We start from the raw sequence: 14,444 nt of genomic DNA on the forward strand, positions 1-14,444 counted from the left end.
CCCCCGGCGGAGGCAACACACCTCTTTGGCCTCTGCTTCACGCAGACGGCACCCCCGGACTGGCCCACCCGGGGGAAATCGGCAGTCGCCTCTTCCCGTCTCTTTCTCTTCGAATCTTCGTCTTTCTCTCTCGCTTTCTGGCCTTTCCTATCTTCTTCTCTCTTCTGTTTACTTCCTTTCTCCTTTGCGGCAAGGGCCTTGTGTGGGTATCCCATACACCATATTTGGTTATAGTGACGGCGTACGACTGGCGTCGGGCAGGCTGGTATACAAGCTCTGCCACGTCCCCTCGTTGGGCTCCGTGGTGGGCGGTCGGCGCTGTTGCCGAACATGCACATTTTCCTATGGCAGCGCAAGACTCTGTTGTCTATGATCGGCGCCTGAAAAGATGCCGCACTTGAGTACCGTTCCAATTCTTCTTTCGGAGCAACGCTCCGCCTTTCCCCAAGTATTATGTAATCCACAGTGAAAGAAACATGCCAGTTAGAAAGCTCTCTCCATTCCTGGTAGCCAAATGCCTGAAAGATAAAATCGGACCGACGCACAAAGCCTCCAAAATGTCTAGCGAGGACTTCCTCCTAGAACTGAATGATAAATATCAAGCAGAGAAGCTCTCTGAACTTACCAGTATTGGCGACGCGACAGTAACAGTTTCAGCCCACAGAACACTTAATACAAGCAGGGGAGTAATATCTGAAGAAGACTTTATTGGATTAAGCGATGAGGAACTGCTGGACGGTTTCCAGGAACAAAATGTTACTAAAGTACAAAGAATAGTAATCCGCAGAAACGACCAAGAAATCCCCATCAAACATGTTATACTCACCTTCGGAACAAGCGTAATGCCTACTTCGCTCGATGCAGGTTATGTTAAAGTCAATGTGAGACCATATATCCCAAACCCCAGACGATGTTTCAAGTGCCGAAGGTTTGGACATGCTTCACATGCAAGCCGAGGACAAACAACTTGTGCTAAATGCAGCTCCAACGAACACCAATCTGAGAATTGCACCTCTTCCCCACATTGTGTTAACTGCAAAGGAGATCAGCCCGCTTACTCGCGGTCTTGCCCTTGCTGGAAAAAAGCAAAAGAGGTAATTGCGCTAACCGTGAAGGAAAAAATCTCGTTCTTTGAAGCTAGAAAGCGACTGTCATACTTTTCGCGACGTAGTTATGCCGATGTGACGAAGGTGGGGGCATCGTCACAGAGGCCTGAGGAGTCCTGCGAGCCCACGCACAGTGGTCCCGTAGTGACGCCTCCCGCCCCCGTGGTAGAAGCAGCCAGTGCTGCTTCATCATCTTCGAAGGCGCTCCAGACACCAGTCCCGCAGGGCCCTAAGATCAAACGAGCCGCAAGGCCCGAGACACGTGTTTCGGCGCCCAACTCTCGGTCCTCCAGCGCTTCAAAGAGACCGATGGAGGTCGACCGAAGAACCCCGTCATCGACTCCATGTCATGTGACTCCATGTCATCGACGCCGAAGGACAAGTGCTCCCTCGAGCGCGGAAGGAGGGACAAAGTCCCAATAACCACCCTAACTAAGAAAGCGATAACCTAAAGGTTATCGCTCCTTTGTATCAGCCTTCTTTAGATCTATGTCACCTAACATATTTCTTATCTCCTATTCACTCGCTAATGCCATTTTTTACCTTTCAGTTTCATAATGGCTTTTACTATCCAGTGAAAAATTAGAGGTCTTTTACATAACTTAGGTGACATCAAAGACTTGTTATTTAACTTCTCTACTGTGCCACTGTGCTTGCAGGAAACAAGCCTAGGCGAAAAACACAAAAACATTTTAAAAGGTTTCACTGTTGTACGGCGCAACCGTACTCAGGCGAACCGGCTGTCAGGTGGTGAAGCCATTGTTCTGCCAGGTGGTATAGCAGCCAGAGAAGTTTCCATTAACACTCACATAGAAGCCGTTGCTGTCATCATTTTAGCTCACAAAACCATCACCCTTTGTTAAATACACATTCCGCCGCATTCACATTTTACCGTAAGAGATCTAGAGTTAATGTTAAACCATCTACCTGTACCCTTTTCAATAGGCGGTGATTTTAACGCACAAAACACGTTATGGGGTAGTAAAACAACCGACACCAGGGGTCAAACGCCTGAAGATTTTATCCTAACAAATGACATGCCTTTTAAACACCGGTGTGGCAACTCATTACTCCCCAAGCACAGGAGCTATGATTTGCCTCGATCTGGCACTGTGCTCTCCATCTCTCTTTGGCGATTTTCAGTGGAGTGTTATTGACAACCCCTATGGTAGTGACCATATGCCTGCTATTATTAAAAGAACATCTCCTTTTCCTACCATATCATTAAGACCACCCCGTCCGAAACTCCATCTAGCAGACTGGCCTTTTCACTGAAAAAGCTGCTCTGGATAACATATCAGAAGAGTTAACCATAGACGAAATGAATGACAAGATTACCGCCTGCATACTTGCCGCAGCAGAACAGAAAATCCCACAATCCTCTGGCTTCTCAAGAAAAAAAACCTGAAATCCTGATGGACGAAGGAATGTAAACAAACAAAAAACTACAAAACAAAGCGTGGGGTATCGCCGACACAAGAAAATCTACTCTCTTTCAAAAAATCAAAAGCGAAATCCAGGTACACTCGCATACAAGCCGAAAGACAGCCCTGGAAAAATTTTCCCGTCTATATATAGCTCAATAACATCCAAACGAATGTGGGATCAGCTTCGTAAGTTTAGAGGCGACTACGCTTATTACACTATCCCCATACTCTCACCACCAGGCACACAAACAAATATACACGAACAAGCAGACATATTAATGCAACATTTCCACGACATATCAAGCTCAGAAAACTACTCTGCTGCATTTCTAAAACATAAGCAATCAGCAGAAAAACTAAAGCTTCCGACGACAGGAAGTTCAGAAAGACTGTATAATGCCGCTTTAACACTTCCAGAAATCAACAGAGCACTTACTACTGGCAAAGAAACAGCACCCGGTCCGGTCAGGGTACATTACGCAATGCTAGCTCATCTATCTCCTAATGCAGTTGAGACCTTGCTTCATTTCTTCAACATAATCTTGGAAACGGGAAAAATGACCAACGAGTGGAAGAAAGCCATCATAATCCCTTTTTGAAAGCTGGAAAACCTCCCACAACAGCAACCAGCTATAGACCCATTGCACTCACAAGTTGTCTTGCAAATTCCTATGAAGCCATCATCAACATAAGATTGACATACGTCCTTGAAATAGAGAACCTGCTAGATAACCATCAGTGTTGATACAAGAAAGGCTGCTCCACAACAGATCACCTAGTCCGGCTAGAAGACGAGATACCTGCGGCCTCTCTGCACAAGCAGTACTGTCTCACTGTTTTCTTTGAACCAGAAAAAACGTACGACACAACATGGAGGTTTGGTATTCTAAAGGACTTAGTGAATTTAGGGATCCGCGGTAGAATGCTCAAATGTCTTGCCGATTTCATGTTCGACCGAACATTTCAAGTTCGTTTAGGAACGATGCTCTCACGCGTATTCATCCAGGAAAATGGCGTGCCCTAGGGGTGTGTAGTAAGCACAACAATGTTTGTGGTGAAAATGAACTCGGTCAGTAATTTAATTCCACCCTCTGTAATGCACTCATTATATATTGATGATCTACAAATGGCATGTCGTGCATCGAACTTGGCAACCTGCGAACGACAAATTCAAATTACTCACGCAGTGGGCATCTGAAAACGGTTTTCGCTTTTCAACTGAAAAAACTATTAGTGTTGTCTTTTCACAAAAAAGAGGCCTGCAACCAGATCCCGTTCTTAAGCTACAAGAAGCCACACTACCGGTAAAACAAGAACACAAGTTTCTGGGGGTTCTATTTGATAAAAAGTTAAACTTCCTGGCACACATAAATAGCCTTAAAATTAAAGCGAACAATGCTCTTAACATCCTCAAAGTCCTGTCCCGGAAGCGCTGGGGCTCTGACCGTAAATGCCCGCTACGCATCTACCGCACTTTGGTGCGTAGCATATTAGACTACGGTAGCATCATATATGGTTCAGCCAGACTATCTCACGTCCGAAGACTTGATCCAATTCATAACCTTGGACTACGACTGGCAAGTGGTGCTTACAGAACATCGCCTGTCCAGAGCTTATATGTTGACTGTAATGAACCTCCTTTACAGCACCGCAGAGTGCTACTAACTTTCTCCTATGTACTCAGAATTCAGTCCTCACCACAACACCTATGTTTCAACATTGTCACACAGTGCAAAACACGCTTACACTATACAAACAAACCGAACATGATTAAGCCGTTTGTCCTGCGATATGAGCAATATGCTCGGGATTATGGCATTCCTCGCGAAGTCCGCCAGGTTACCGGAAAGCCACAGCGTTTGGCCCCGTGGTACGATTTGGAACCGTTATGTGACTGGACATTGACACATTTAGAAAAGAAAGACACCCCACACGAACACATTATACAAGAATTCCGCGCTCTTCAGGACAATACCAAAATTACATAAAATTTTACACCAATGGCGCTAAAAAAAAAGAAAGAAAACACGTGGGTGTGGGGGCCGTAACGGAACATTGCCAAATAAGCTTTAGATTACCAGAACATGCCTCTGTCTACACAGCCGAAGTCTGCGCAATATAGAGTGTAGTTAAATAGAGCATCGCTGACAAACACGAAAACACAGTATTATACACTGATTCATTAAGCACACTGAAGGCACCTCCACGCGAAATCCGAATGTGAAACCCTGATAGGGAATATTTTAAACATGGTAACATTAAACAAATACGGCCGGTCAATTAGGTTTTGCTGGGTACTAAGCCATGTTGGTATGCCGGGTAACGAAGCAGTGGATAGGTGTGCATCAATGGCAGCGCGAAAATGCATAACTAACACAGCGCTTCTACATCGGGATAGTATTACGGCGATTAGGAAGGCCTTGACGTCAAAATGGCAACAGGAATGGGACCATTGCATAAGCAACAAGCTACATCTTACTAAACCCGTAATTGGCGAGTGGAAGTCGTGAACTCACCAGCAACTGTTCTATGAGGTGATCCTGTGTCAACTTCGGATTGGGCACGCACATTTAACACACAACTTCCTCCTCTGAAAAGAAAACCCTCCGACTTGCGAGAAATGCAATCAACCTCTTACAGTAATACATATCCTTATAACATGTCCACAGTTTACACAGCGACGGAAGCTTTTACACAATCTATATCATTTACATATACCGTTACACCCTGCCCTATTACTGGCAGATGACCCGCTAGTGCCATTCACTAACCTGTTCCACTCTTTAGAGACAACTGGTTATTTACACGAACTATAATGCAATGCAGGTTTGCCTGCTCTAGCCTTGCGTTTCCTTTTGTCTTGTGACTGGCGCAGTATGGCCTAGCTGCCTTTGTGCCATTAAACTCCAACTAACCAACCAACCAACCATTTTCAAATACGACCCAGACAACACAAAACATCCTCAGGATGTCCTCAAATGGTCAAAATGTCCTCGTCCCGCAGCGGACGAATTGAGGACATCCCTAGCACGACCTGGTATCTTGTTCCAGAAAATGTATCTTATAGAACATCCTCAGGAATTCCCGTAAAGAGCCTACATTTTTATACAGAAATTTTTTCGTGATAGGACGTCCTCTGCAAGTCCTGAAAAGAGCCTACATTATTATCCAGAAAATTATAAATGAATTATACATGTATAGCATATTCATTGTCAATTAGCGATAGTGACAAAAGTTCACATGCCTGCAGCAACGAACGATATGTATGCTAACCATCGTATCTATGCCATGGATTGTGCATGCCGGCATAAATCTGTCTTGGAATTAAGATTATATATATATATATATATATATATATATATATATATATATATATATATATATATATATATATATATATATATATATATATATATATATATATAGTGAGAATGCGTACATCTGATATTGACACGTGTACTTATCTTTATCGGGCAACTACGTTTCGCCGCTTAACAACTGTAATCCCACAGCGAGGCACGCGCCTGCATGTATCCGACGTTTCTGGAAAGTTATCGACGCTTCTATCCGCGTGTCTGTTGTCGCCGAACCTTGTGTTATCAGATTTCATCGCGTGACACGAATGGTGTAGAACTTTGTGGAAGACACGCGGGCCCCATCAGTTAATCTGGAACATTCGACGACTGATCTATAAAAGCCGACGCGCTTGACCCGCTGATCAGTTTTCCGACGATCGCCGACCGTGTTCGCCGCTATCGTTGTGCTATAAGTGTAGCCTGTTTTTGTGGGCACAGGTTCGCCCAATAAAAGCTAGTTTGCTTATTGCTTATTGCTTATTACCGTATTGCTTCTTTCTTCACCGTCACTACCACGTGACATCTGGTGGAGGTGCTTTTCGTCCATGTACAGGACGCCCCCGACAAGCCGTGATCCCAGCCCAGACCGCAAACAGAACACCAACGTAGTCCTGGACCACCGAGCAAGCCGCCGTCTTCAACAGCTGCCCCCGGAGCACGGACTTTTACCTGAGAAGACCAAGAAGATTGTGGCCAAGGCAACAGCAATGGCAGCCCCAGCGTCCCCCATCGTGCTGCAGCAGCCGAGGGAACCACCGACGTTCCGCGTTTCCACATTTGAGGACCCGGAAACCAGGCTGGAAACGTATGAGAGGGTCGCTACGTTTAACAACTGGGCAAGCGACGACAAGCTACGCCATGTCTATTTCGCACTGGAGGACGCCGCCAAGACGTGGTTCGAGAATCGAGAAGCCACCTTGACGACGTGGGACCTCTTCCGAAGCGGCTTCCTGCAAACATTTCAAAGCGTCCTGCGAAAAGAGCGAGCCCAAGCTCTACTGGAGACAAGAGCGCAGCTGCCGAATGAGACGATCGCGATTTTCACTGAGGAAATGAGCCGTCTGTTCCGCCACGCCGACCCAGAAATTTCCGAGGAGAAGAAAGTACGTCTACTGATGCGTGGTGTCAAGGAGGAACTTTTCGCCGGTATGGTAAGAAGCCCACCGAAGACCGTCGACGAGTTTCTTCGTGAGGCGACGGGCATCGAGAAGACACTGGAATTGGCAATTTGACCGACGCACCAAGCCAACAAGCTACTCCGGAATTCAATCACTGGCCACGGACGATTTATGCGAGACCATCAGGGCCATCGTGCGCGAAGAACTGCGCAAGGTCTTGCCATCGTCGCAGCCTCAAGTGGCCTCGATCGCCGACATCGTGAAAGAAGCGGTGCACCGATCGCTAGGAGTTCCTGAGGTGCAACCACAATTACCGCAGCCCCAGCCAGAAGCGATGACTTACGCCGCCGTCGCACGCCGTCAAGCGCCCCCTCCGCGACAACGCCAGGGCCCTGTAACGCCGCAATTCCGTCGTCCACCGCCGCCGCCGCCAGCACGCCCACCCGTCGCCCAGCGCACCTACGCGAGGAAGACGGACATTTGGCGCGCCCCCGACCACTGCCCGCTCTGCTACCACTGCGGCGAAGCCGGCCACGTGTACCGCCGATGCCCATACCGCGACCTGGGATTGCGAGGCTTCGCCGTGAACGCACAGCGCCCGAGGGAAGGTGAACGCCCCCGTGACATCGCCGACTACCCCGCCGCTGCTTAGTGGAGCCCTCGACGACCGTCCCGTTCGCCGTCACCAGGCCGCTACCTGTCGCCGCAGCACCGACCATACACCGGCCCAGCCCGCGGCCGCTCTGCGAGCCCATATCCGGAAAACTAAAAGCAGCAACCGATGGAGGTGCGGTTGCTGTTCGTCGAACTGACGAAGATCCTCCGCCGCCGACGAAGACGACGAAGAAACCATCTCGACGACCTAATGACGACACGCCGCCGTCCCGACGAAGTCAGGAAGCCAAGACTACACCGACGAAAGATGACTTGAAGAAGCGACGTTCCAGCTTCAATTCAACACTACGCAGCCGTGATCCGACGCCACGACCTAACTGCAACGCCAGACAAAGAACCACCGACCTTGACTTGCTTCTCGACGGCCACGCCGTCACTGCCTTAGTCGACACAGGGGCCGATTATTCCGTAATGAGTGGACACATCGCCGCCCAGTTGAAGAAGGTTAAGACTGCATGGGAGGGCCCCCAAATTCGGAACGCTGGAGGGCACCTCATTACGCCGACTGGAATCTGCACGGCAAGAATTACCATTCATCACCGGACTTACCCTGCCACTTTCGTTATCCTGCAACAGTGTTCACGAGACGTCATTCTCGGCATGGACTTCCTGAACCAACACGGCGCAATCATCGACCTGAAGTCGCAGTCAATAACGCTGTCGGAAGATCAAGCGATACCATCGGAGAGCCCTTGTAGTCACCACGCCTTGAGTGTGCTCGAAGATCAAGTGAGCATCCCGCCTCGCTCCAGCATCGTTATTTCGGTCGGCACCGAAACACCCGCTGACGTAGAAGGCGTCATCGAAGGCGACCAACGTCTACTACTCGACCGTGAAATTTGCGTCGCAAGAGGGATCGCTCGACTGCACGGAGGAAACACGAGAGTGTTGCTGACGAACTTCAGCCAGGAGTTCAAGCACATCAACAAGGGCACGACGATCGCATTCATCGAGGAAATACAGGAAACCAGCGATGCCTTTGTCCTCTCGGATTCTGTTGCATCTACCCCGACGACCGTAGTTCCCGAGCCATACTTCAACATAAATCCAAGTCTCCCCATGATTAAGCAGCAACAGCTCAGAAGTCTGCTTCGACGATACAAAGACTGCTTTTCGACGTCATCAAGGATTCGACAAACACCAGTCGCAAAGCATCGCATAATCACCGAAGAGAGCGCTCGACCACTACGCCAGAGCCCTTACCGAGTTTCGACGCGAGAACGCGAAGCTATACGACAACAAGTCGACGAAATGCTGCGCGACGACATCATCCAGCCGTCGAAAAGCCCGTGGGCGTCTCCAGTTGTTTTAGTGAAGAAAAAGGACTGAACCCTACGTTTCTGCGTCGATTATCGTCGACTGAACAAAATCACGAAGAAAGACGTATACCCCCTCCCACGGATAGACGACGCATTAGATCGGCTCTGCAATGCTAAATACTTCTCATCGATGGACCTCAAGTCTGGCTACTGGCAAATAGAAGTCGACGAAAGGGATCGCGAAAAGACCGCCTTCATCACGCCAGACGGCCTCTATGAATTCAAGGTTATGCCATTTGGACTGTGCTCAGCGCCTGCAACGTTCCAGCGCGTGATGGACACGGTTTTAGCAGGATTGAAGTGGCAGACCTGTCTTGTTTACTTGGATGACGTCGTCGTCCTCGCCGGAAATTTCGACGATCACCTTAAGCGGCTTGCGACAGTATTAGAGGCCATCAAGTCATCAGGGCTCACCCTGAAGCCGGAAAAGTGTCGCTTTGCTTACGATGAGCTTCTATTCCTAGGCCATGTCATCAGCAAATCTGGAGTGCGCCCCGACCCGCAGAAGACAGCTGCCATCGCAAAGTTCCCGCAGCCAATCGACAAGAAGGCAGTGCGCAGATTCCTTGGCATGTGTGCCTACTATAGGCGCTTTGTCAAGGACTTTTCGCGCATCGCGGAGCCGCTAATACATCTAACGAAATCTGATGTCGAGTTCAATTGGGAAACGCCGCAGGCCGACGCATTTCAAGAACTCAAACGACGCATGCAGTCGCCGCCGGTACTTGCACACTTCGACGAGGACGCCGATACTGAAATCCACACTGACGCCAGTAGCCTAGGCCTCGGTGCCGTCCTAGTCCAGAGGAAAGAAGGACTTGAACGGGTGATATCGTATGCTAGCCGGTCGCTGTCAAAAGCGGAAAGCAATTATTCTACGACTGAAAAGGAATGCCTCGCCATCATTTGGGCTACAGCTAAGTTCCGCCCTTACCTCTATGGCAGGCCATTCAAAGTCGTCAGCGACCACCACGCGTTGTGTTGGCTAGCTAACTTAAAGGACCCTTCAGGACGGCTGGCGCGGTGGAGCCTCAGACTACAAGAATATGACGTAACGGTAATATACAAGTCCGGAAGAAAACACTCCGACGCGGACTGCTTATCACGCGCTCCAATCGATCCCCCGCCGCAAGACGACGTGGACGACGACGCCTTCCTTGGGATAATAAGCGCGGAAGACTTCACTAAACAGCAACGAGCAGACCCGGAGCTAAAAGGCCTCGTCGAGTATTTGAAAGGGAACACCGACGTTGTCCCTAGGGCATTTAAGCGCGTGTTGTCTTCGTTCACGCTACGAAACAACCTGCTCGTGAAGAAGAACTTCTCACCAGTCCACGCCAGTTACCTTCTTGTGGTGCCGTCAGCGCTCCGTCCAGAAATACTGCATGCCCTACACGACGATCCAACCGCTGGGCACCTCGGATTCTCCCGGACGCTGTCGAGGATACAGGAAAAGTATTACTGGCCGCGTCTGACCGCCGACGTCACCCGTTACGTCAAGACATGCAGAGACTGTCAACAACGCAAGACACCACCGACAAGGCCAGCAGGATTACTACAGCCGATCGAACCTCCTCGTCGACCATTCCAGCAGATTGGGATGGATTTGTTGGGGCCGTTTCCGATGTCAACATCCAGGAATAAGTGGATCATCGTGGCGACGGACTATCTCACCCGCTTTGCTGAAACCAAAGCTCTACCAAAAGGCAGCGCAGCCGAAGTGGCGAAATTTTTCGTCGAGAACATCTTGCTGCGACATGGTGCGCCAGAAGTCCTCATCACCGACAGAGGAACGGCTTTTACAGCAGAGCTCACCCAAGCCATTCTGCAGTACAGCCAGACGAGCCACAGGAGGACAACTGCCTACCATCCGCAGACGAATGGTCTCACGGAGCGCCTGAACAAGACCCTCGCCGACATGCTAGTAATGTACGTCGACGTCGAGCACAAGACGTGGGACGCGGTCCTGCCGTATGTCACCTTCGCCTACAACACGGCGGTGCAAGAAACAACACAGATCACGCCATTCAAGTTGGTTTACGGCAGGAACCCGACGACGACGCTCGACGCCATGCTGCCGCACGTCACTGACGAGGAGAATCTTGACGTCGCTACCTATCTCCAGCGCGCCGAAGAAGCCCGACAGCTCGCCCGCCTACGGATCAAGACCCAGCAGCGTACCGACAGCCGACACTACAACCTCCGACGACGCTTCGTCGAGTACCAGCCCGGCGACCGTGTTTGGGTATGGACCCCGATACGCCGGCGAGGACTCAGTGTGAAGCTGCTGCGACGCTATTTCGGACCCTACAAGGTCATCCGACGTATTGGCACACTAGACTATGAGGTCGTGCCAGACGGCATTTCGCACTCACAGCGGCGCCGCGCACGATCTGAAGTGGTCCACGTGGTGCGCCTTAAACCATTTTACGGACGCTGATGAACTTCCTTTAGTTTGTTGTTTTCTTTGCTACGAGTGCTTTTCTTTGTTACTTTCGTTTGTTTACAGCATCGGGTCGATGCTTTTTAAGAGGGGGGTAATGACACGTGTACTTATCTTTATCGGGCAACTACGTTTCGCCGCTTAACAACTGTAATCCCACAGCGAGGCACGCGCCTGCATGTATCAGACGTTTCTGGAAAGTTATCGACGCTTCTATCCGCGTGTCTGTTGTCGCCAAACCTTGTGTTATCAGATTTCATCGCGTGACACGAATGGTGTAGAACTTTGTGGAAGACACGCGGGTCCCATCAGTTAATCTGGAACATTCGACGACTGATCTATAAAAGCCGACGCGCTTGACCCGCTGATCAGTTTTCCGACGATCGCCGACCGTGTTCGCCGCTATCGTTGTGCTATAAGTGTAGCCTGTTTTTGTGGGCACAGGTTCGCCCAATAAAAGCTAGTTTTGTATTCCACCGTATTGCTTCTTTCTTCACCGTCACTACCACGTGACAATATAGATGGTGTCTGTAGCAGGCAGGTGCAGGTGGAACGTCGATCCGCCCATGCTGCTTAGCCGCTGTGTGGAAAAAGGTGAACTGCACCTCTCTTTTGATGCTGTAGGCATTCTTCGGCTAAGCTTCCCCCGAAATCTGCCTATCTGTTCGTCTTTAACACTTATCTACGCGCTCCGTAGGAATACATGGGGTAACGTAAAGCGCCATACGTGGGCTGAACCCGGTGTTAGCGCAATACCAGGCCGACCAAGGCAGTGGAGGTGAGTGGCCGATCTCGATGGTAGTGCAATGCCTGGAACACACACAGTTTAGCTGAAGCAGGCTTAAACCTATGCTAATTTTCAAGGCAAGAATGCTGAAACTTATACTAAAATGTAGGCAGCAAGCTTGATTGGACGCCCCAGAAAAAGACTGATCCCACACCCTCATAACCGCTAGCCACTGTTCCTCCACGAGCCTGCAAATAGTTCGTACTTCAAACTTGCCCTGTTACCTAAATAAGATGGTAACCACAAAAACAAAATTATAAGCGCGTAATTCGGGCGTTTTCACTCGTCTGCTATAGTGGAATGGTGAAAGCTTAATTTTTTATTGAGCTGAAATAAAACTCATGCTTCACAACCCCGCGTGAGCTGTACGTGTGTTGGTGGCCAACTGCTGTTTTTTTAAAGTTATATATACTATACAATGATTACTTACTGTCAAACAATTTCTCACGGGAGTTTCCCTTACGTTTTTTCGCTCCCAAACATCCTTTTTCTCATATTTTTCTAGGCTGTGCTTCAGTGGCTTGCTTGCACGAAGAGCCGGTACACATATATGGCGCAGACTAGTGCAGGCTCTCAACAAAAAGCAATCTCGGAGGGTTCCGGCACTTGTGCATAAAAACAAGGCCTTTGAGATTGGCTAATGCTGGCAACGTTGTGCGTGCAACAAAGTCATGTCCAAGCAGAAAGCCAGTCAGCCGTCAGCGTTTCGCGCGTTCTCTGTATTTACCGCGGCACAGTTTGCAGCGACCTCCGTTGCGGTATTTTGTTCCTCGGAGGCAAGCCCTCGTAATCGGAAAAAGGAGGTGAGAGCATTTTATTTGTTAGTGAAATAAAAAGGTTAAGTGGAGGAGTTTGTTGCGGTATTCTAAAGACGACTACTTCTTTACGCTTGGCGCCAAGTACTGTACCGTTGTGCACCATGTCGGCGAGTGACCGATGGTTTCGCCGCTTGAGGAACCGAAGAGTAGATGAATTCTTTATGATCCTAAATCCATCGCAAACTGGAACTAATAGCGAGCAGAATAATGTGTACCCATCTGGCTCTGGAGAGAGCACTTGGCGCAATCAACTTGATGCTGCTAGTGGGAGCTCATTCTTCAGCGATGTTGCATCGGAATCCGACCAACGTGAACGGCCCAGCATCGAGCACGACTCCGTGTTCTGCAGCAGTAGTTCGGATTCTGAGTGCCTACAGGAGCAAATGAAGCAAACGAGTGTGCATCAAGAAGAGCAACCTGAGGTAGACGATGTCGGGCCGTTCAGCGACCAATTACAAGCATGGGCCATTCAGTACGGCTGTTCCCACAGCTCAGTTACTGCCCTTTTGAGAATCTTGCGTGGTCATGAATGTTTTTCTTGTCTTCCACCATCAGCAAGAACGCTGCTAGAAACGCCCCAGAAAGTCATTAAACATAGTCAACATAGCTGGAGGGCGGTACTGCCACTTTGGTATCGTGCAACCTCTTCGTGAACTGCTAGAAATAGAAAAGGATGTACCATTGGAGCTTGCTCTCAGTTTTCACGTTGATGGGCTCCCTCTGGCAAAGAGCTCGAGAAAACAATTTTGGACGATACTTTGTCTTGTAAAGAAAATCGAAGCTCATGACCCTATTGTTGTGAGTGTCTTCTTTGGCGAGAAAAAAACCAGATGATGCAAATGAGCTCCTTCGTCATTTTGTTGATGAAGCTAAGGAAATCATTAGCTCTGGCATCTGTTTTGGTGCACAGGTTATACCTATCAGAATAAATGCCATCATCTGCGATGCACCTGCAAGAGCATTTATCCTGAGTGTAAGAGGCCACATTGGGTACTACAGCTGTACAAAATGCACCGTGAAAGGCCTCTACAGTGAAGGGAGAGTGTGCTTTCCGGTAAAAAGTCGGAATCTGCGCACTGACACCACATTTCGAGGCCAACTTCAAGAGCAACATTATATTGGCAATACAGTTCTTGAGGAGTTGCCACTTGACTTGGTCAAAGACGTACCACTGGATTATATGCATCTTGTGTGTCTAGGAGTCATGCGAAAACTGCTTCTGCTGTGGTTTCGAGGTCCCAAGCAGATTAGACGAGGGGCTTCTGCACAAAATCGCATTTCAGGCAAGCAAACAGAGCTTTCTCTTTTTGTACCATCTGACTTCAATCGACGTCCAAGAGGTCTACATGACATAGATCGCTGGAAAGCAACAGAATTCAGGATTTCTTGCTTTAC

The sequence above is a fragment of the Dermacentor variabilis genome, chromosome 8 (assembly GCF_050947875.1).
Source record: "Dermacentor variabilis isolate Ectoservices chromosome 8, ASM5094787v1, whole genome shotgun sequence".
In the NCBI taxonomy this organism is placed as follows: Eukaryota; Metazoa; Arthropoda; class Arachnida; order Ixodida; family Ixodidae; genus Dermacentor; species Dermacentor variabilis.